At 39.8% G+C, this 22,852-nt stretch overlaps 1 protein-coding gene and 1 pseudogene across 2 annotated transcripts in view; both read right to left on the bottom strand.

The window, feature by feature from the left end:
- Immp2l (inner mitochondrial membrane peptidase subunit 2) overlaps positions 1–22,852 on the bottom strand; it is an 829,626-nt gene that overhangs the window by 84,400 nt on the left and 722,374 nt on the right. The window lies entirely within an intron of this gene.
- LOC110550394 (small ribosomal subunit protein eS8-like) lies at positions 14,551–15,491 on the bottom strand (annotated as a pseudogene).

Here is a 22,852-nt window from a genome sequence, read left to right as displayed (position 1 = left end):
AAAGAACCAAATGAAGAGTGAGTAAGTGTAGAGTTAAATCCATGATTTCCATAGAGACAGAGGTGCCATCTGATGGGCACCCCATAAGATACCAGAGTTGATGGTAAACAGAGTTTATGGGTAGATTTTTGTTACTAACAAAACCCTGAGGTTAAAGAAAACAAAAATCAACAAGACACAGGCGACAAAAACACCCAGGGAAATAGAACTTTTTGCGTAAAGAAGACACAAAGCTGAAGACAGGCACAGTACCATTGTCTGTCTAAGAACAAATCATCTGCACTGACACAAAATACTGCATGATAAATGATGACATCTCTGGGTAAGTTACCTTAAATCTGTACCCTGTGCATGTTCAGAATGGGTACCACAGGGCATCAGTAGCCCATTCTCCAACTGGAGACATCTCCAACAATCAGTCAGGAGTCAATATTCCATGTATGCTCATGTGATACCCTTCAAGGTAGAATATTTCCTGGGATATTCGCCAGAAGATACAATTGGGTAGCCAATATCAAATAGACCTGAAAACATGTACACACATAACATTCTACAGATTGAGCTGCTGTATTTATGTACTTAGGAATATATATCTATATGCACATATCAATATTACAATTAATGAAAAACAGAGACCCTGAATTTGAAAGAGGGCAGGGAAGGGCATAGGAGATGGTTTGAAGGTAAGAAAGGGAAGGGGGCAATGATGTAATTATAACCCGACAAACAGGAATAATTGAAAATATCACCAGACTATCTGCTCCATGGGGTAAGTTAACTAGCTTATGTCGAGAGGAATTTTCCTTTGGTAAAATGAATAGTGTTTAAGAGAGATAGGTTTCCAGGAAGATAAAACATGTTTGTCTGCCTATCCATGAACAAGCATCCCACAGGCCACCAGCCTAAGAGCCCTGTAGGTCCAGAGGATGTCTCCAGGCTCTGCCTCTACATTACTACTGTGATTTCTGGTAAAGCTTTCATGATAGATTATTAACAGAGGTCCTAAATGGGTTGGGAGTGCGAAAACTGCAGTTGAGGAGAAGGGACCTCTATTTCTGGAAGCTTCTGACATTTCACAAGAAAGCTTGACAGCTATAAAATTCAACTCAAGAATTACCTTCTCAGTGGAACATTCTCTTTTTCCTCCCTCAAGCTGGAAAAACAAGGTGTTTATTCCTTTCTGTTTCTCAAGTACCTGGTATGATACAAAGCACCAACACTACAAAGAGTTGGTTGTGGGCTTCTTTACCTTCGTCTTTGTAACTTCACAGGACTGTGCTCGTTAATATGCGGCAATGGGTTTGGCTTTTGTTTTCTGATAAATTTAGGGTTCAAAGCATGAAAGTGGTGAGGTCTAAGTGTCACCTGAGAATGTCTCCCATGACAACACCACTCTGTGCTATGGACTGCTTAGGTCAGATCCTGCATCCCTGCACAATGGTGGATGTGCCTGACAATCCCTTGATCAAGCACATCCTCAAGACAAATAATTAAACATGTCAGTCTAGCTCTTCTGAGCTCCAGCCCCAGCCCTTTTCACTATGCAGATGGGGGTTGGTAGCAATATTATCAAGGAAGATTCGGTTATTTGAGATAACTTGGAAGCACCCCACACCTGTCATTCACAAACATTTCCTACACTACACTTCTCACTGCCCTAACAAAACCCCTACAAACTGAACAGTTTCTTAGGTGTATTAATTTTACATGAATTTTTGCTGCCTAACTGATTTTAAGGAATACGGCTGAGGCGGCTGCGGAGCTCCATGAAAACACTGCTTCTGGAATAAGATGTCTCAGGTCATGTAAACTCCAGTCTAAAATTATGTGTGGCAGGAGTGTCATTCTGTATTATTTTGCTATGATATGTGTTATTCAGAAGATCTATTCTGGGATGGCCGGCAGGTTCACTACATTAAAACTTACAAATTGACAGTTACAAGAGCGTGTAATCTTAATACCAAGCACACTGTCAAAAAAGACTCCACATGATTTGACAGTTACCTGTGCTGTCTTATTTAAAAACTAATGAATTATTTTAATTTTAAGATGCTGAAAGGTTTCCCAGTGAAAGACATTGACTTGTTTTTTCATTGTTCTGCTCGTCTGCAAGAGGAAAGGTAACAATCAGTGAATTCCCTCTATCAAAGCCTTCTTGGCAGTTTTGAAGGCAGAGATGGGTCAGGGGACCAGGAAAATATGACGAGTTTACTAAGTGGGGCACCTGGCTTCTAGAGCCGCTCAAAGAAGAAAAATGGAGGAGTTCAAAATAATTTGACATCTCAAAGATTCTCAGTCGGGGAAATCTAATATAGAGTAGAAGCTTTAAGGTAAATAATTCTATTTATTAAGAAAAGCAGAATTGAAAATTGTGGGTGTTTTTATATGTGGGAGTAAATAATACAAAGCTTACAGAAAACAGTGTTTTACAGAAGATAGAAGAAATGCAAGCCATCACACCTTTTAGAATATTGCCTTAAAATCACTACTCCAAATCTGTAGCATGTATTAGCAGTAGTTTTAGGAATATGAATATGAGAATAAAGATGGCCTCTCAGATAACATATTTTTTTTCAATGAACATTCTTTTTTTTTCCCTCTTAAATCAGTGATGGGTTTTATTCTTGCTGCTTTGGCATTGATATTGTAAGTGCTTATATTGTTGTTTCAATGTGAAAATAAACCCAAACAGCAAAGAAAAATGTATTTATTTCTTCCATACTTCAAAGTGAATTAGGACACTGCTTCTGAATCTGCACATGAAACAATTACTTTGTAAAAGAACCTGAGAGGACCATAGTTAGGATCAAAGACAGTACAATTTATCCAGCCAAGTAGAGGAGCTAGGTATATAAGAATCATCATTTTGCTGAGACTCAAGTCAAACTTTGGGCAGAGTACAGGGAATCACATGGAAGATGGGGGAGATAGAAAGACCTGGAGGGGACAGGAGCTCCACAAGAGAACACCAGAGCCAAAAATCTGGGCCCAGGGGATCTTGCAGAGACTGATGAATCAACAAAGGACCATTCATGGAGAGGACCTAGACCCCTGCTCAGATGTAGCCCATGGGCAGCTCAGTCTCCATGTGGGTTCCCCAGTAAGCGGAGCAGGGGCAGTCTCTGGCATGAACTCAGTTGCCTGCTCTTTGATCACCTCTACCTAGCAAGGTGGCCTTAATAGGCCCAGAGAAAGAGGATCCAGAGAGTACTGATGAGACCTGATAGACGAGGGTCAGATAGTAGGGGAAGAGGACTTGCCTTATCAGTGGACTAGGGGTAGAGGAAGGAAGGGTGGGACCAAGAGAAGATGAGGGACGGGGGTTACAGCCAGGATAAAAAGTGAATAAATTGTAATAAGTAATAATAATTTTTAAAAAATCATCACTTGAGATATACTAGCTAAAATATGCTGTAGGGCAGGAGTGGGTGCGTGGGGGATCCCACAATCTAACAAGCTTAGCTATATGTAGATGTCTAACAAATGGCTCTGGGCAGAGTAAAGGTATGGCAGTTTGTAGGGTCTATTTTGGGGAGTATTAGTTCTTCTAACATAGACAATCTCAAGTCACAGTATGAAATCACTGATGGTGGAGTAGGGAGTGCCCATTAAAGTCTACCCTGTAAAACAGTAACGCACAGTGAAACAAGCAGGAAGGTGTCTTAAGGGTTTATCACTTCCATTTTAACTATACTTTATTTGTAAATTTATGAAAGTTAACAGGTAATCATGCAGTTTACCAACCACTGAAAACAATCTCTGAAAATTTCAGTCTTCATCCACAAGCCAGGACCTGCCAGCCCTCATGTATGCTAACCACAACAATCATTTCATGTTGCCTGGTTCGCATCGGTGTGATACAAAATAACAAAGGAACAGTTCCTACTGGATATTCTTAGCACTGTTGTGTGGTGATGGGATATTGTAAAAAAGGCTCTAACTTTTGCCAGACCTCAAAGCCAAGGTTAGTAAGACACTTTCCAGTCACTTAAGACTGCTATCCTACTGTGTACTCGGCCCTTTTGTTTAGCCTACTTTTAAGAGAACAATGCAACAATCAATCTTACTTGCCTTGGATTTCCCATTAAATCAACCTTTACGATCTAAGGTAATGCAGAGCTGCAAACTCAAGTTACATACCACTCCATGCACTTGACACAGATAATGCCTGTGTATCGTTTGCTGAAGACAGCAGATCCAGAGGTTCAAAGACATTTTTTAAAATGAATATCCACCATAAATGTTAAGCCCACATTTGGATGCTTGTAGTGCTGTTTGTTATCTGGGTCACTTGGGGTCAATGGCAATCAGTGACTTAACCCCTTAGGACACTCTGTTAAAGATGTGTTGTATCCCTCGTTCCATCCCATGTGTTGTTTCCTGTGCTGTTTAACGAAGACAGAACACAGCCCGCTGTTAGTATACACACAGAGAGAGAGACACACAGACACAGACGCAGAGAGCGATCCACAAGACAGCCTCAGGCAGGCACAGATTCAGACTCATGTAACGAATGGATGGAGAATGGAAGACAGGGGAGGCATGATGTCAAGGTCAGGTCTGGCCTTGCTCTTCTAAGCGGAAGAGATTTTATTTCTTTCCTTAACTCAACAGTCAGGCATTGACTCAGCGTTGTGCTGATGCGTTGGTGACTCAGAGTTAATTACTGGTGTGCTTAATCCACACACTTTTTTTCCTAAGTAAATGAAGTAGAAATTTACTTTTGATGCATTGATTCTAAAGGATTATCTTGAACTCAAATTTCTCGAGGTATCTCAAGGATAAAAGTGAGCACTACAAATACACCATGGTAGATTTATATTGTTCTTAAATGGAACAGTGCTGGTTCTGACACTGAGAAGAACACGGTTTGAAAGAAGCATGGGTGTGTATGAGGGGGTATATTTTTGACCCATGAGCATTTATGGTGATGAGTCAAAGGTAGTTACTAGTTCTCAAACTCTAGGTAGTATCTGCTACAAAAGAATCCAAAACAATACATATTGTTAATTCTAGGAATAGCCAGATAATTTTCTAATACTTTCCACTTCTCCCAAATAACAAAGAAAAAAAAAAAAAAACCACTTAGAAGATGCATTATCACCTCTCAGGGCTTTGGGATGCCATAGAGTATCCTCCTGGAGATTAAATATCGGTCAAGTGATATAAAGTATTGGAATTTCTTTCTTAGTGGGACACTACTCATTAGACATGGCTTCCATGGGTAGGGACACCAGGGAGTAAAAGTTCCCAGGAAACTGTCTAACCCAGAAATTAGATACAGATTTATACCTTAAAAAGTTAATTCTTTTTTAAGCCACAGTTGGCCATGAATCAACCAATCAATGAAAAGTCTACAAAGTGACCATTTCCTACAAGCTATTTCGCATAAGTCCTGTCAGTAACGTATCTTCTGGTAGTAATTACAGAGCTCTCTTCTGAGAAACCTGTGCCTATTTCAGGGCACACACCACTGTCCTGTCTTTCTGTGTCTCTCTCAGTGCACGAGCTTACATCTGTTAAGACTTTGCCTTAGTAAACTCTCAATACTCCTCAAAATACTTCTTAAAACTCCAGTTTTGCTTCACAGGACAGGTGATTAATTTGCTTTTGATCCTTTTGATATTGTCACACTTATATTTAACCCATGGACTATCAGTGCTGCTGCCTGCACGAGTACCATTTGAAGGAGTGATGAGATCCCCTTGTTCCCTTTTCCAGTTCACTGTAATTGAGAGCCTTGCACCAAAGCTTCAAAAACAAGGTCGATAAAAATTGGTAGCCGGGAAATTAAGTGTACAGTTCAATATCTTTAATTAAACTAGAAGCTGACTCCCTGAATTATTTCTGTACATACGAGAAGGAAAGGACATTTTGTTTTTAAAGAAAAAAAAATCAAAGACTTGAATTTTATCCTGGGGTTAAAAAGGGTTGAGAATTTGCTGCTGGTGTTAGATAAGAACTACCTTAAAAAGAAAGAAAAAGAGAGAGAAAGAAAGAAAGAAAGAAAGAAAGAAAGAGAAAGAAAGAATTCCCAATGCCTTTATTTTCTTGAATAAATTCTATATTAAAAGGCAAGGGTAGATTCAGACACAAAATTTAGACCCTTATTAAGTCTATTTTGTTTGTTCTCTCCTATCAGTTTCAGAAGTCTTCATTCATACAACCCTGCTTGCCCGTCACTGTACCCCTCTGGCCTTCTCCCATTTCTGAGAAGCCACATCTGACTTGTCATCAGTGAGGCATCAGTTCCTGGGAAAATGCTGAGTTATTAAAGTAACAACATCTGCTAGTAGAATCATCTTATAAAGCAATCTGTATGCCCAGAGCCATTGATTTGGGGAAGTTCAGTAGGCATTTGGACTTTCTGCAAGGTAATTTGGTATTCTGCAAGGTCTGTGCTTTGATGCACCCCAGAATTGCTTCCAGCCTCTGACACCCTTCTCTCTGTGCTGCTGTTATCTCTCTAAAATCCGGCATGGTGTGAAATGTCACTTTCTGGGTATTTACCCACTCTGATTGAACAAACATCCTATGGGATCTCTATGAAGATATTGTTCAGATGAGTTAATTCCTGATTATGGAATTCCCCTGATTTGATTCAAATAATTTTAGAAGTTAAATTGTTTTAGGACTTCTAAAACAATTTTAGAAGTTTATAGCTGCAATAAATACTTTGATGGACCTCCAGATGCCTTACTAGGAGACAGGCTTGAGACAGATTTATGGCTTCAGAGAGCTTTCACTTGAATCCATGAATCCTGGTATATACCATAAATATAGGCAAATTGATTTAAGCTTCCCATGAACCCAAAATACAATGTGGTTACCAAGAAATGTCTATATTAAGTACAAACCTTAATGTCAACATATATAAACTGTTTCATTGTAATTCCTTATACTATCTCAGCTTATGGCATAAAATACTGTCATTCTAAGTTTACTTTGTATCTTGGAATGAAAGACAGACAAAATTATTGTCTTCAACTCACTATAAACTAAGAGATAGCTGGAAAATGTGTAGCCAGGTCAGTCCTAATTGAAAAGACCTATGCCCTTGTAACTTCTTGGAACTTGTTAACCTGTAGGTCTTGTCAACCTTTGTCATTCTGAACTCACTATGAACTTACGTAATGGACACAGACAAGAAATGTTTAGTTGAAAATATGTAACCTGTTGCATTTCAGAATTCATCTGTTTTTGTGATTAATTGTCTTTTTGACTGTGAGGTAATTCTTTTTCTGATGTAGAGAGCTTTGTCTTAGAATTATAAAAATTGTGACCAGATAATAAACAGGGTTGAAGGTAAAGTTTTTAACTTCATCTACTTTTCCCTCTTGAATGCTTGTGTGTGTGTGTGTGTGTGTGTGTGTGTGTGTGTGTGACGTCTGTTTTTCTATCTCTTTTTTATTTCTTTTTCCCCTGTAGATTCACAAGTAAACAGACGACTCAGGGCTTGCCCTGACAGCAGACAGACATTAGTCTACTGGAGATCTATGCAAAGTGGCCTATCTACTGATCAAAGAGCCTCCTTTTACAAACCCCTGCAGTGTTTGGCCAGAATCCCTGGCTGCAGAAAAAAGGTAGTCAGCTTAGGTTTTCCCTGTCAGCTGCAGTACAGCCAGTACTTAGTCCTAGAGAAGGAACCCTGCCTCCTGTCTTTCTTTTTCTTTCAATGGTCCATCATGATCTGAGCCATCAGCTCGGCAACTCAAGAGATAAAGCAAAACCTAGTAATAAAGTGAGCAAGGATTCTGCATCCCACCCCGGATTCTCCCGTGGATCTTGATGAAGCTCAGACATTGGCATCTGTATTTAAAGGAGCACAGTGATCTCACCTCCAAAGGGCACATCTCCTCTCCTGAAGTCCAGCCCTTCACTAACCCTGTTTCCTCACAGCACAGGGCCTCTCCCTCATAGCCCCTTGCCTGCCTCATGATCTGTATCCCCTGTGTACAAGAGCATAGGCTGCAGGAGAGTGGATTTTTCTCTGGTGTGGGGTATACAGCTAGTAACATGGGCTTTCATTAGGGACCGATGGGATTTGTCTAGAATCCTTCAAGAATTGGGGGACTTGATAGGAGTTAGGATTTTAATTAACGTAGCCTTTGTTAACCGTAAAAAACTTACCCATAATTACCAACAATTTTATAAAGACTCACAGATCACTAACACACTGAGTATGTGTTATATTTCATGTGTGACATTAATATAATCAAGGCAACAAATACTTTTTCAGTGTCCACTTATTTCTCTGGTATTATAAACCTTGTTTATCTATTAAATTGACAGTGAGGCCTGATCCTAGATTTCCTTTAATAATATATAAAATATATACATTTAGCATATTGAACAAGAATTTTTAACATAAAAATATATGCTTTACCCTACACATTACATGTATAATTATGTGGTTTTAGAAGTTTTAGACTTTCATATAATTTAAAGGGAATAAAACACTATTTTTTAAACATGTAAATATGGTCTTTGATATGGTTAAATTTATTTAATATTAAATTTTTCTATGATAGAATTATTATGTTGTCAATAATATCAGATATCTATTCAATATAAATTTGCTATATTATTTTGAAGTACAAATATTTTATATTTCATTCCAAGACAATGGCACATAATACATTTTCAAAATGGACTAAAATATTCATTCTCATACACCCAAATATAATTTAGAAAAGATATAAATGGAACTTATCTGACAACATGTTATGAATTGTCAAAAACCTTCATCCAAAATAAAACAGATTGACATAAAATATTAAAAATAGCCTGTGCTGGAAATAAAACTTTAAAGAGATAGTTACAACAGAAGTCAGCCTACCTAGTTATGCTTATTTTAATAGCAAAAAGTCCTATAAAACTTCATCATAATCATGTACCTAAGGTGATAAGCTACATAGTCCTTAAAGGTCTTTGAAAAACTTATAGTCAACGGGAATCATATTCTCCTTTCCAGTGGATGAGAACGATCACTTTATTCAGTTAAGTCTTCTCTTGAGTCACTTCAGTTTTCTCTTGACTATGAAGCTGTAAGTAAGCGTGTTACCCTACATCTTTCCTAACCTGGTGGTGGGAGTAGGAGAGATTAATTGAGGATTACTATGGCCAGCAGCTGAGTCTACAGAGCACATGCTTGTATGGGTTTTTCAGCTAGGATGGGAACTCCACGCTCCTTTTGCTTTCTTTTTTATTAATTATTATTATTTATTACAATTTATCCACTTTGTATCCCGGCTATAGCCCCTCCCTCATCTCCTCCCAGCCTACCCTCTTCTCCCCCTATGCTCCTCCCTCTTGGTTTTGTGTGCCATAAGATTCTGAAATAGTCATTTCATTTATAACTTAAAAAAAAAGTAGATAAGGGACCAGTCCAAACCTCAAGAAGGCTGTCAAAAGTAAACATAAGTCTGTTCTAGAGTGTTGACAAACGAGCTATGAGTCATTGTTCCATAATTCTGAGATCTTTAAGAGGCCTTACCTTACCAGGGCCAACTTGATAGCCTCTTTTCTGACAATATGAGCTATCCTCGAATGTGGCAGTGCCACTTCTTTGGTTGTGGTGAGCTGGGGATGATGGGAAGGTGACTGCATGAACATACAAGTCCTTCTCAACAATCCAACATGTCTGGATGCTCTATAAGGTCACTAGACCTTCTTTTGGGGGCTTGCATACATCAGCACCTAGAATTATCTTAGTCATGTTTATATCAACTATACCTCCAAGTTTAGGCCAGCACTTAACACACATTGTGTGCTTAGCCAGGGATCACCATACATGTCGCCTTATATCATAGATCCTTCGGCTAAGCTTTGCTTGGAATTTAATGACATCTTCTGCCACGAGGAAATGGATAAGCAGAATTTTTGAGAGGATGGAGGGCCGCTGCTTCCTTGGAATAACAATGAAGAGGTGGATAGAAAAAGAATTACAGGAAGATAAGGAGAGATCTAAAACCACAGGTTTAGAAAGGGCTCCAAATCTAAAGCCATAGAAGATAATTCAGTGAATAAATTTCAGGGTGTAGGCTGAGGTAACAGAAGAAGAATAAATAAGGGTTAATTGTGATTTTTTTTTTTCCTGAGGTGATATGGGTAGCACATAAGAGCTCGTGAGTATGCTGAGTTTAGATGCAGAAGGGTTCTGTGATAAGGTTCTTTGTGAATTCCTTTGAATCTAACTAGTTTAAACTTTGCTTTCAGGAGACAGGAAACAGGGAAAGATATAATATGCTAATAAGCTGGGTTTTCTGGCTATAGAGCTCTGCACCCTTCCAATAGAGATTGCAGTCCAGTAACAACAATGCCTCTCAGATTTTATTGTAACTCTGTGAGGGACACGCCATCACCCTCAATTACAGTGAGAAACAGAAGGTCAGCACAATAATTGTCTTGTCTGAAGTTTCCGGGCTGGTGCTTAACTCACAACTCTAGCAATCATTTCTTAGCAGTCCAGTCAGATATCCTCTCTATTACAATATGAACATATCATGTCAGCAAATGGCAGTGAATGGGTCACATTTTCACATTCCACGAGTCAGATAAATGGAACAAATCTGTAAAAGAATTACGACTGCTGTAGACAAGACATTCTCCTCCAAAGAGCACACAGCATTTGAGGAAAAGGCTTCACAGCGTTTTACTATATCCCTGTGCCAGGAGATAAGAAAGAGCAAACAATTAAAAAGGGATGAGTCCAGGTGAAATTGTATTTTCAACTGAACAAGAGGATGAAAATATAGAAGTTTAAAAAATGGCACAATTTGGTCTCCAGACACTCACATAAGCTTACAGAGTCCCTGCTCCTCTGGACATTTTGTCCTGCCACAGACAGAGGTATCCGCCTACCATGTCACTAGTTAATTACAACTATTTATATTAAAAACAATACTCCCTCTGTAAGCTTTTGCTGACATATGCAAATATTTTCTTCAGAAAGATCACAGTCACAAACCCACCAACGAAAGAATTACTCTCTAATTTGCCTTACCTATGAGAGTCTAACCTTCTAGAAAATAAGACACACTCCCTTTCAGTGGCGTAATTCCTGGGCATCATCAGAGCAACTATTAAAGAGCAAAATACTTGACAGTTCTGTCAAAAATGAAAAGTTTCTGTTTACTTTTCATACATCTGGATACTTTGGCCTCAAACTCATGCCATGGACAACCTGGTTGCCTATGTTCAACTTTCTGAACACTACTTAATCTTTGCCTCCTCTGGCATTGACCTCCATCACACTGAGCAGCCCTTCCTTTCCCCTCCTCTTCACATCGAATCCATAATCAAAACCTTTATATCCTAAATAACTCTTGACTCCACCTCAATCTAGCATGAAGCTGTCATTTCTGAACTGGGTTGCAGCCCAAGGCACTTAAAAGGTCTGTTGGCATTAATATCTACTTTATTTTTTTCTAATTGGTTTCCTAGGACTTCACCAAAACAATCTTTTAAAAATGGAAACCTGACCACTGTTTATCCTGGTTTGAAGCTCTTTGAAAGCTTATCATTGTTCTAGAATATAAGAAAATCCTTCCACAGGCCTCCAGTTGCAGTTGTCTTTGATAAAATCATTTGAAAAGCTTTGCTAGGAATACTAATGGCTGGGCCCACACACAGAAATGTTACATAACTGGTCGAGGATGAAGCTGAGCAAATGGACTTTGAAACACTGTTCTTAGAGCTCTCAGGTGCTTGAGAGAGGCACAGTCAAATATGGCGCCTGCACAGAGCTTACTGCGGATGTAACTTCCAAAAGCAAATCTCATGTTAAGTAGAGTCACTGACTTAGTCCCTTCTATGGTGGATATCAATGCCACAGACCAGATAATTTGTGATGAAAACATGCCTATTGATCAAGAGTAGCAAGACAAAGACCACAGAGCTGATCTCTCTCAAAGGCCTTCTTAGTGTGGCGTCCTACTATAGACAGCAAGAGCAGGAAACAAACTCACTCTTTTACAATAAATCCATTACCTCAAGACATTGAGTGTAGTCCTACAATAAAGACATTAATTTCTTCAAGAGGACAAGACCCTTAGGGTCTGATCATCTCAAAAGGGTTCCATGTCACTTTCCCTGTCCATTGTGAATATTATGATGTTATTATAATATTATGTTATTTAACCTTTCTGGGGGTACAGGTTATTGCAGTTACTGTAACTCTTGGGACAGTTGATTGCCAGAGTCTAGCACAGATGAGGACAGGGCCTGGAGTTGGGTAGATGCAAGAGCAGTGATAAAGGAATCAGGCACAAGACACCTTTATTTCCACTTTACAAGAGACCGACGCGGAGGAATCAAGTACAGCTTGGTACTGCCTCACTCACTCTGACAACCAGTGTCTCTCACTGGCTTTGTTTATACATGAAATCATTTCCTCAAAAACTTCAATCATTGATGATAAAACCTTTTAGGGTACATTTTTCTAAAATCTTCCTTGATTACATAAGCATATTAAAGTAAAGGAAACAAAGAGAGCAAACAGCAAATCTCATGAGAACTAAAAATTAACATTACGATAAAATCAGTTTTCTTTTAACTCAATGTCTTTTTCCTTAAAACTAGGTGTCTTAAAGCCTTGTGGTTACAGAAATCCTAGACAGGATGGCTCTGTTTGAGCTTGGTTAAGTTAATAGATCAGAAGTTATTTCCTATTAGCTGTTATATCAAGCTTACCCTGTATTATTTTATTAACCTGCTGTAAGGAATACCTAATCTTTCTTCTGAAGCCCAGTCTCAGTCCCTTGATTAATTCTTCCCTTTCCTCCTGTATTTTTTTTATATTTAACATAAAACGGCCATCTTTTTCCTTTAATGTTTAAAGTACTGTGCCGCCTTGTTAGTAGCACAAAAATGTTGCTTGTTTTTCTACAATATCAGAAAAACCTTGATCTGACCAAGTTTTCAGGAAGGCAGGCAGTTCACTGAGCCAAAATGTTTTTCTCTGTGTCTTTGTCATAAGCCCTTGTTGCAATATAGTCCCTATCTTTATTATAATTCTGTAAAGGGTAGAAGAACATCAGGATTCCTAAAATTGCTTGAATTTCCAAAGTTTGTCATCGACTGTATAACCAAAATCTGTTCCTGTCCATAGTAGTTCCATGTTTCTGAAGCTGGACATATATAGGACAAATTTGTCCATTCTTAGAATTTCCTTAAGCTTTTCTTCTTTAATGGTTCTTCCCAGATCCTGTGCCCCATACTTATTAATACCACTCTTGAATGATGTAAATGAGTGTGTCTAAGTAATACGTTCTATGGAAGACTCAATCTTTAGCATAGCTGTTTTTTCCCCCCGGGAACTACCATCAGTTCTTTTTGTATTAACACCAGCTGTTCTAAGAATTGTTACATTTTCTCAGCACTAGCCTTCAGTGAGAGGGGCCTCAACATCAAGAAATACAAATATTAAGCATGTCAAAAACACAAGAAAAAGCTATGTAGCAACTCTCCACCGAGGGCAGGGAAGGGTCAGGCCAGGCTGTCCAAGCACTGGAACTTTTCAAACAGTGTCTTCGGGATGCTTGACGGTTGATGGCGCCCAGTATACCTGTAACAGATCGTCTGGCCAAACTGTAATGCTGGATGTGCTAGTGGAGAAAAGGTTCTATGATGCTATTCACAGCAAAGCACCAAATTCAGGGGGTATAATCTGGATGTTGAAGAGAAGAGCAACCCTCCAAATATCGGTGCTGCTAGTCAGGTGGAAGGCCCTGCTTGTCTTGGAGTTTGGCTTTGGTTGAACAGTGTCACTGAGCTCAATTTGAGGGGGATGGTTTTCTCAAAGATTTCCATCTTTGTGCCAGCTGTACAGCCTTTGTTACTAGTCAACTAGTTTACTTTCTTCAGAGCTCTCTCCCAGCGTCTCCTCTGCCGCTTCTTCCTCCTTCTTGCTTGTTTGTCTGTTTGTTTATCATGATAGGATTTCTCTGTAGATACCTGGCTGTCCTAAAACTCAATCTGTAGACAAGGCTAGCCTCAAACTCAGAGATCTGCCTGCCTGCCTCTCAAGTGCTGGGATTAAAGGTGTGCGCCACCACCTGGCTCTCATATTTTTATAAATTTTTTTTTAAATTATACATGTCTGTGTGTCTGTCTGGACATGTGTAGTGCATGTGAATGCTGGTGCACACTGAGGCCAGAGGAGGACATCATATGTTCTGGATATGGGTTCCAGGGAGCTCTCTCCAGTGTGGGTGCTGGGAACTGAACTCAGGCCCTCTGCAAGAGCAGTGTGTGCTCTTAACCACTTCTTCAGCTAGGAAGTTAAGATTCTAATAATTGTAACAATACTTTGTAAAATTCCTGATTATGGACATAAAAATTAGGTGTAAGGGAAACCGAAGCTGCATCTTGGTGGCTATTCACACGACTGAGCATCCCTTTGCAGTTAAATATTCTTGAAGCTGCGGTTAGGCTACACTACAGTAAAAGCTACGATGCCAGGGCACACTGCCATACTTGTACATTCAAAAACTGCAGTTCATTTCAGTCTTCTCCATTGATGTTTTCCGCTTCCTCTTTGTGGGCTTTTCAAGAGGACTAGAAGAAGAAATAGCCTAAAAGACTGATTGGATCCACCATGATTTGGGTATAAATAATAGGCACCATGCCTCATGAATATTCTGCTCATCTTATAAATATTCATTAAAATATCTTAAGACTCCACGATACAGAACCCAACAGGTTTTATTTCTTCTTCTATTTTATTATTATTTTTTTATGGAACAATAAACACCTTTATTGCATGAGCTATGAACGATGGTTTATTTGCCTTTGATGCTCCTCAGAACTGCAGTTCCTTGCCCTCCAGCACGTATCCATCTGCTTGGCCGTGCTGGCCTGGTCTTGGGACATTACAGGCGAGAAGCTTGGCCTGCTGGAACTGCCCCTCCAGGAGACTGCTGATTTTGGCATCCTTTTTTTCTCTCACTGTATTTCTTCTGAATTTTCTTTGTTCGCTTTTTGTTTAAGATCTCTTCCTCCTCAGGAGTCAGCTTGGCCCCCACTTCTTGCAGCCCAGAGGCAGTGCATAGTGGGACCCGTATTACTGTGGGTACGGTGTGCTGTCAACAGGCAGAGAGCAGTTCTTAGCCAGGGTCTCCGTGCAGGCAAGCTCGGTATTAGATGCACTGTAGACAACATCAATGATCCTTTGCTGTGTATACGCCATGGGGACCAATCTTCATGGTGGCAGCAGGCTCTCCCAGCTTAGACTTCCGCTTCTTGTGGTACGCTTTCTCTCAGCCCTGGTCTTGCGGTGCTTGTGTCAGTTGTCCTGAGAGATGTCCATCGCTCGGCGATGGCTGGACAAAGGAAGCGCAAAACTTCATGGTCCGGTTTATTAAAAAGCAAACAAACAAACAAACAAAAAAAGCCAAAAAACCAATAGATCCACAACAATCTCTGTCTTTAATGTATGCTTTGCATTGCTGACTAGCTTCTATTTACACTATGCTTGTCTCTAGGCTAAATTCTCTTTTCTTTTCTTTTTTTTTTAAAGAAGATCTAAGAAGAAACTTTTACCTAGTAATAATAATAATAGTAACAAAAGATGCCAAAACATGATACTAGAGACTACCTTTAAATGAGGTAACTTGTTCTTAGTTTTATAGTATATGCTTTTTACGAAGCAGTTTCATGTAAGTTTGATGTTTAAAATACTGTAAATGGTGGTAGGAATCACGGGGATCAGTTGTACCTAAAAACAAACATAGAAACTAGGCAAGCCACTTTGTTAATAGCTGGAACGCATATGACCTTTAATGTGGCACTGATTTGTTTCTAATTAATGAACTGACTGTATTTTTGGACAGGGTCTCACTCTGTATACTGTGTTTAGCCTGAAAATCAATAAGTAGTCCAGACTGGCCGCCAACTCACAGCAATCCTCCAGCATCAGTTGCTTGAGTTCTGGGATTACAGGCGTGAGGTACAGTATTCAGCTTCTTCTTCTTCTTCTTTTCAATGATGCAGCATCTTGTTAAATATTTACAACTCTATTATTACTGACTTAGCATCCATGTGGCACATCTTACAAACAATTCCAGTGAATATGTGCAGGGAGGCTGAGTTCCAGGGATTGCAGTATTAGCTTTAGACCACCAACACGGAGAATTAAAAAAATGGGCCCTAAGGTATTCTTCCATGTAGCTTATCATTTTAATATGATCTCCTCAGAAAGTAAGTCCCTTATTTAAGATCACACACTGAGGAAGGACTGTAAGGAAGGATCACTGTTTCCATCTTCTACTTCAGAACTCCTCTTAGAGCTCCCACCTCGCCACATCCATGACGTATTTACCCTTACGACAGACATAAGACAGAGAGGTGTTATTGCCTTGTGGGGATATTGATATGCTTTGTAGGCTACATACTGACTATAAGTAAAAAGTGCTCAAAAATACCTCAATAAAACTTCTGAAGAACTCAAATCTATATAACATTTGTTTCCTGTTCCATATAGTCCATCCCCTGTACTTTGATATTTGTTTTACTCTCTTCTTACATATGAATTCAGTGCTTTGAAGAGACATCAGCTTCTTTGAGAGAGAATGGCTACTGCCTATACTGTGTTCTGTGGTTGGATCTGGCTAAAGTATTTCTCAAGGATTCAAAGCTTCATAAAGTATTTGGAATGTAATCTCTATTTTTAATCATTACAAGAAAGAAATTTAATCAGACTCTTTGGAGAAAGGGTTTCTGGGAAGCCACTAGAGTTAAATAAAGTCGATGGGACTTAGAAGAAGCTGCATCTGGGTAGCTTTATACCAGGAGATGCAGAGAGAGAGCTAAAGATGCACAGAGCTTATACATGCATGCTTCACACCTTTTGTCATGTGATGTCCTTGTCTGACAGGAACTCTCCCAACAGGAGGACCACCACCACCAGAAGTGGCTCTTGAATGACCATAACTGTAAGCCAAAGCTATGTCTTTTCTTATAAAGATATGGAGTATTCATTTATTCACAGATGAAAATAAGCCAGACCAGAATGTGGTCTATAATAGATAAAGGCAAGTCCGTTAATAAATGAAAATGATGAATTCAAGAAAAGGACACTTACCTAGTCACCATTCCTTATAGTAAATGTGACTAAGTGTTTTGAACTGATAAAGATTCTCATTTTTTTTCAAATATGCCATGAAATCACTTCATAAAAGAAAAGCAAGTTTAGTCTCACATTCTTAGAATTATTTTTTAATAAATGGTGTCAAATATAATACATGATTCCTTGAATCTAAATATATTTCTACAGAAAACATCAGATGGATTTTTTTTTCAGTTGCTCTTTGACATTTAAAGACATTTAAATGCTAGCAAAACACTATAATTTGCAGGAGTATTAAGCCTCTGAAAACACATGAGAGTTCAAATAGGATCTGTTCTATCTTTTCACAGAGTAAAGATGCTAAAAATAGTGTGAGCTTAAGCTAGGCCACGGTTTTGTGAAATTGCTATCACTTCACCGGAAAATGGAAGAATAAAATGAGTGTTTGGGGGCTGCTGTAGAAGATGGATCGGCACTCACAAAGCAGCCTTTCGAGTGTTAGACCAAAGGACTTTCACTTTATATAGCTGAACTTAACACTAAGCACAATCTAAATACGTGATGCCTTGTATTGTATAGCTGGATGCAAGCATAAATAAAGTTACCACAAATTGGTGAACAATTAATGAGATTCATTGTAAGGATATTTCACCACTCACTGCTGTTTGCCTGCCAACTGAGACATGATGTAGTTAATTCTAAATGACACCACCTGTCCCCTCCTCTAAGTGAAATGAAAGAGCTGCCAAAGGGCATGTTGGGAATTAACTTGCAGCCTTCCTTTTAATCTGGCATTTCTCCACAGCCCTGAGAGCCAAAATCAAAACATAATGAAAAATAATACAGTTTTGTTTTTTATGTCAATAGTTGAACCTGGAATGCCCATCAAATAAAAGATCTTAGGATATAGAGTATAACTACACAATAATATGTTTCCTGCTGTAAAATTACTTTCTTACTCTGAATCAAGAAAAAAGAACAACAGATTCATAAGAGGAGACAAAATTATGTGTCACAAGTCAATATGTGAGAGGGGGAGCGAATGTTGCCATCTGTCACAGTTACCGTGGGCAGTGATAATGCACCTTTTGTCTAAGGACTTAACAGCACTTTGCAGACCATGGTTCATGTTTCAAGATGTTCTCAGTGAAGTGTCAACATCACATCATGCACGTTTCCCTAGCAAGATGAAGTAGCGAATGGAGAGGTACTTTCATAAGACCCTCACATTTTTCTTTTATGGCTTTCACGTCTTGATTTTCAGCTCTCTTTCCCAAGGAAAGCTAGACTGCTGTTAGGTGTGAGCAATGGAGTGCGGACAAGAGCACACACAGCTGATTCATACCAGTGCTTTATCTCAGAGGTCAGATGAAGATCCGTTTTCATACATCACCAAGTTGCCAGCAATGAAGTTGGTAATGAAAAGTGTACCATTACCCCAATTAGCCCCATTCAGTCCTCCTCTAATCCCCCAAATTCTCAAGATGATGTCTTGATTTAAATGTGATGGCAAACTTACATTTGTTTTTCTTGTATTTCTAAAACAATTTAAAATGTGTCAGATTAGTCAGCATTCCAAAGGGAAGGAAAAATACCCGAAGTAAGCAACTAAAAAGAGAAAACACTTCTTTTGACCCATTGCTTCAGAGCCTTCAGTCCAAAGCCACTTGGTGCTAGCCCATGGAGCCTGTGGCAGGTCAAAGCAGCATGGCCGTCAGCACATGTGGAAGAGCTAGGCCTACTTTCTTTATGGTGGCCAGGAAGCAATAGAGACAGGAAGAGACCAGGGTCCCAATGTCTCAACAAGGGAATGTCTCAAATGTTCTAATTTAAGTCTCATTTCTTAAGGGTTCCTCCTCCACCTCCAAATTGTGTGAAAGGGTGGAGACCACACCATGGCTTTTTAGGAACACCTTTTTTTAATTCAAACAATCACAAGAGTTAAGGCAAAGCAGAAAGATTCCTTCTTAACCATGCATTCTCCTATTCAATTACTGGCGGAGAGTGTTTGCTTACCCTGTATACACTAAGCTCTGGGTGTCAGGATAGATGATTTCTCAAAATGATACAATTTCCTGCTGTCAGTCAACTCACAATCTCATGGGATGAGAGAAAACCAATAAATAAATATGTAATAATGGTTGAGTGGCAGGAAGACCAGTAACAGATTAAGAGATTAGGAGTTTTCCTGTGAGTAATTAGGGGAGGGTTTTTGAGCAATAGATGCTTGAATACATATTTGGACGACTGAAGAAAAATAACCAGGCAAATATATATTATAATATAATAACATATGCCTTTGTGTATGTGCATGTGTGTGTGTGTATGTGTGTGTGTGTTGTGCATGTGTTTACATGCTCATGTGTATGGGTAAAGGTTGTTTATTTGCTCAACCTGAGATGTCATTCCTCAAATGCCACCTACCCTTTGTTTTGAGCCTGCAGCTTGATGCTCAGGCTACACTGGATGGCCAGCAAGCCCCAAGGATTGGCTCGTTTGCTCCTTCCAAACACCAGGATTACAAGCACATGCCATGACAACTGGCTTTCTGACGTGGGCACTGGAGATCCCGCCGGGGAGCTTACGCTTGCATAGCAAACACTGTCCCAGTGTATCTCCTCAGCACCACCTTCTTTTGACTGCTCAGTGGCTTTATTCTTGAAAAGTCCCTGCTAGCATCAGTTTCACTTTCTCATTTTCCTATTCCGGGTAGATAACATGATCTAAACTCTTCAGCCTAAAAGCAAATATTCAAATGAATGAATATGGATATCTTCTAAAGGTCCTCTCACACATGTCCACTCCGAAAGTTTTCTTTGTTTTTCCCCATTTGTTTCTGAACGCACACAAGCCTGGATTTGACACCACCACTCAAGGAAATACCTAATCAAGTTCCTCAGTAACCTCTCCAACCCCAGCTTTCATTCTTAGTACACAATTCAATAGCATCTTACCCATGAGATTATTTTAACGTAAGGCCTTTCTTCCCGTGGTCTCTAGAACTCTCTCTGACTTTTCCAGTTTATCTCTGTCTTGATGACTAGTTCTTTTTCCTCTTCCTCAGTGTGAGTAAAGTGTTCCAGGGCTCTTTCTTTGGAGCTTCCCTTCTCTAACTGCACTCACTGCCTCGTCCAGGGCTAAACACTTAATCTGATCAATGCCTCAGTGCCTGACAAAACATGTATCTATATCACACATTTCTCATAAAACTCACGGGTCCAACTACAAACCTGACATCTCCACAAAGTGGTAAAACAGATATCAGAAAAGAGTCATCTGCATAATTAAATCCTTAATTTCACACCCCCGACACACCTGCTTCTCCCACAGCCTTCGCTCCCAGTGCAGATTCCAAGAGGGAATGCCACAATATTTCCATCTCTGTGAGCTCTCCTTGCATGAACTTGACACATCTCTCATCAAGTGATAGTATGGCTGCCTTCTCTCACTTGGATCTGGATGGAATTCTGTGACTAATTCATTCAGCAAAAGATTATGATAGAAATGATGTTATGTAATTTATAAGATTAGATCATGGGGATGCCTAGTCACTCCTGGAGTCTATGATCTGTTGTGTTGTGTGAAATCCCAAATCAGCCTATACAAAGAAACCACCTGGAAAACCCAGTGTGTAAGTATTCCAGCAAATGAGCCATATGAATCCAACTGTCAGCCTTGTGGGTGAATTCCAGTGCACTGCGCTACTCCAGTCTCTCAGCACCAAGTCAATCCCAGGTTCAAGCCTTCCCATCCGAGGCTATGGAACTTATGCCAGAGACAAGTCACCCATACTGTATCAGTTTTAAACTTCTACCTCAGAAAAATCTGTGGGTAAAAAGTAGTATGTATGCTTTACACCATAAAAATTTGTACCTGTAATAACGACTGTAGCAGATTCAGCTGTCACTCAAGATAAAACTATTCAAAGTCATCACCAAATGCTTCCTTCTTCTCATACCCACATTAATGCATCGACGAGCCCTGTGACAGTTCAGCTCTCTGTTTGAAACATGTCCAGGATTTTACAACTTCACACCATCGTCTCTCTTGACTGCGCCATTGAGTGACCGCTTGACTTATAACTTCTGACCTGCTCCTAACTTCTCTTCCATAGAGTCTATCTCAAAGCAAGAGAACAGGAATGTTCTCTACAAGTAGAAGTCGGAGCATGCCACCTCAGCCCTCAAGCCTTCAGGGGTTTTCCTTGTGAGCTTAAAAGCTGAAATCATCAATGTCCCGTAACGCCCTCACAGGTTGGACCTCACCACTGCTTTCCATCTCCTAGCCTTCCTTAAGGCACCCGAGACACACAGCTCTGGCTTCCCCCTGTGCTACGGCCTCTATGCCTTTGCACTTGCAGTTTGTACAGCCAGGAATATATGTCCCTCACACAGCTCTGAAAACTTTCATCTTCTGGAGGCTTCTTTAAGAGTCCCTTTGTCGGGCCTTCTCACAATAATTTCTTTACAACAGCACAGTTGATACTGTTCTCTCTGCTCCTGTCCTGGCTTACCATCGACAGACACTGGCTTATTTTTTGAGTCTATCCTGTATATGAAAGTTTCCCGAGAATAGAAACTTTGTCTTGTTGAAAGCTCAAGTCCCTGGTGCAAAGCAGAAACCCAGTAAACTTTTCTTCTTAAAGATGACTCCAAGCAGAAGGAAGAGCAAGTTCAAAGGTCATGAAATATGGATTACCCTGGCTTGCTAGGGAAACAATGTAGCTAAGATAGAATGAGGTTAGGGGAACATGCAGGATGCAAGGTCACAGAGGTAGCAAAAGGCCAGCTCGGTGAGTTGTTAAGAGCAAGGATAAATCCCCATAAGAGGAAGTTGAACATCACTGATGTGATGCAACTGACAGTTTTTAAGTTCCTTCTCCACCCATGGAGAGCAGTTTGAATGGAACACAAAAGAGGAAATGGTAGTAGGATCACAGAGACCCAGCAATTCACACAAGGGAGAACCGCTCAGGCTTGAACTGAATACTGAAGAACTGTGCAAGGGGGAGAGGTACAGGACGCCCTTTGAAAGGAGAGTTGCACAGCCTGGATAGCTCAGACATAAGGTAACGATGGCGATCTAGGACGGCTTCCAAATGTTTGGTCTCAGCAAATGGTTAAATAATTTTCACAGCACGGTGGTATTATTTTAGAAGTTGCTTTCATTTAATTGAGGGTCCTATTTTCACACAGCACATTCAGACTTGATAAGCCAGTCCCATCATCCAGCATTGTTCAACTATATGACGGTTTGCTTGAAGTGAAGTAAAACCAACAGAGAAAAGAAATGAATAAATGCTAAATGCTTTGGTGTTGAATATGCCTGGAAAGCGCCTAAATTTGAATATGAGTAACAGCAACCATGCACTTGGGAGCTTCTAGCACTCCTGAAACTACTACACAGGCGGGTGGCCTACCTTGGAGGCTGGCAGACATGGTATTTGCAAAATATGCCATCAAGAAAATGAGATAAGATACAGCTGTTCAGAACACACACACACACACATACATAATATATATTAATGGGGAAAAAATAAAAACACTAAACATCCCAATGAAAGGCCAAATGTTTCCAGTCATGTAAAGAATTAAGTAGTTCTATGCCATGCTCCCAACTTGCACATAACAAAAACGAATGTGTAAGACAGCTGCTGACCTGGACCTAAAAGGAATGTAAAGTAATGAAACATCCTAAGTACAGCTCTGCAGGGAGCAGCCATTAAAACTAGCTCCGTGGGCTCGGTGCTACCCAAGCAGAAAAAGCAACTGTACCTGAATATCT

Source organism: Meriones unguiculatus, chromosome 1 (assembly GCF_030254825.1).
Source record: "Meriones unguiculatus strain TT.TT164.6M chromosome 1, Bangor_MerUng_6.1, whole genome shotgun sequence".
Classification (NCBI taxonomy): domain Eukaryota; kingdom Metazoa; phylum Chordata; class Mammalia; order Rodentia; family Muridae; genus Meriones; species Meriones unguiculatus.
This window is presented reverse-complemented; position numbering and strand designations above follow the sequence as displayed.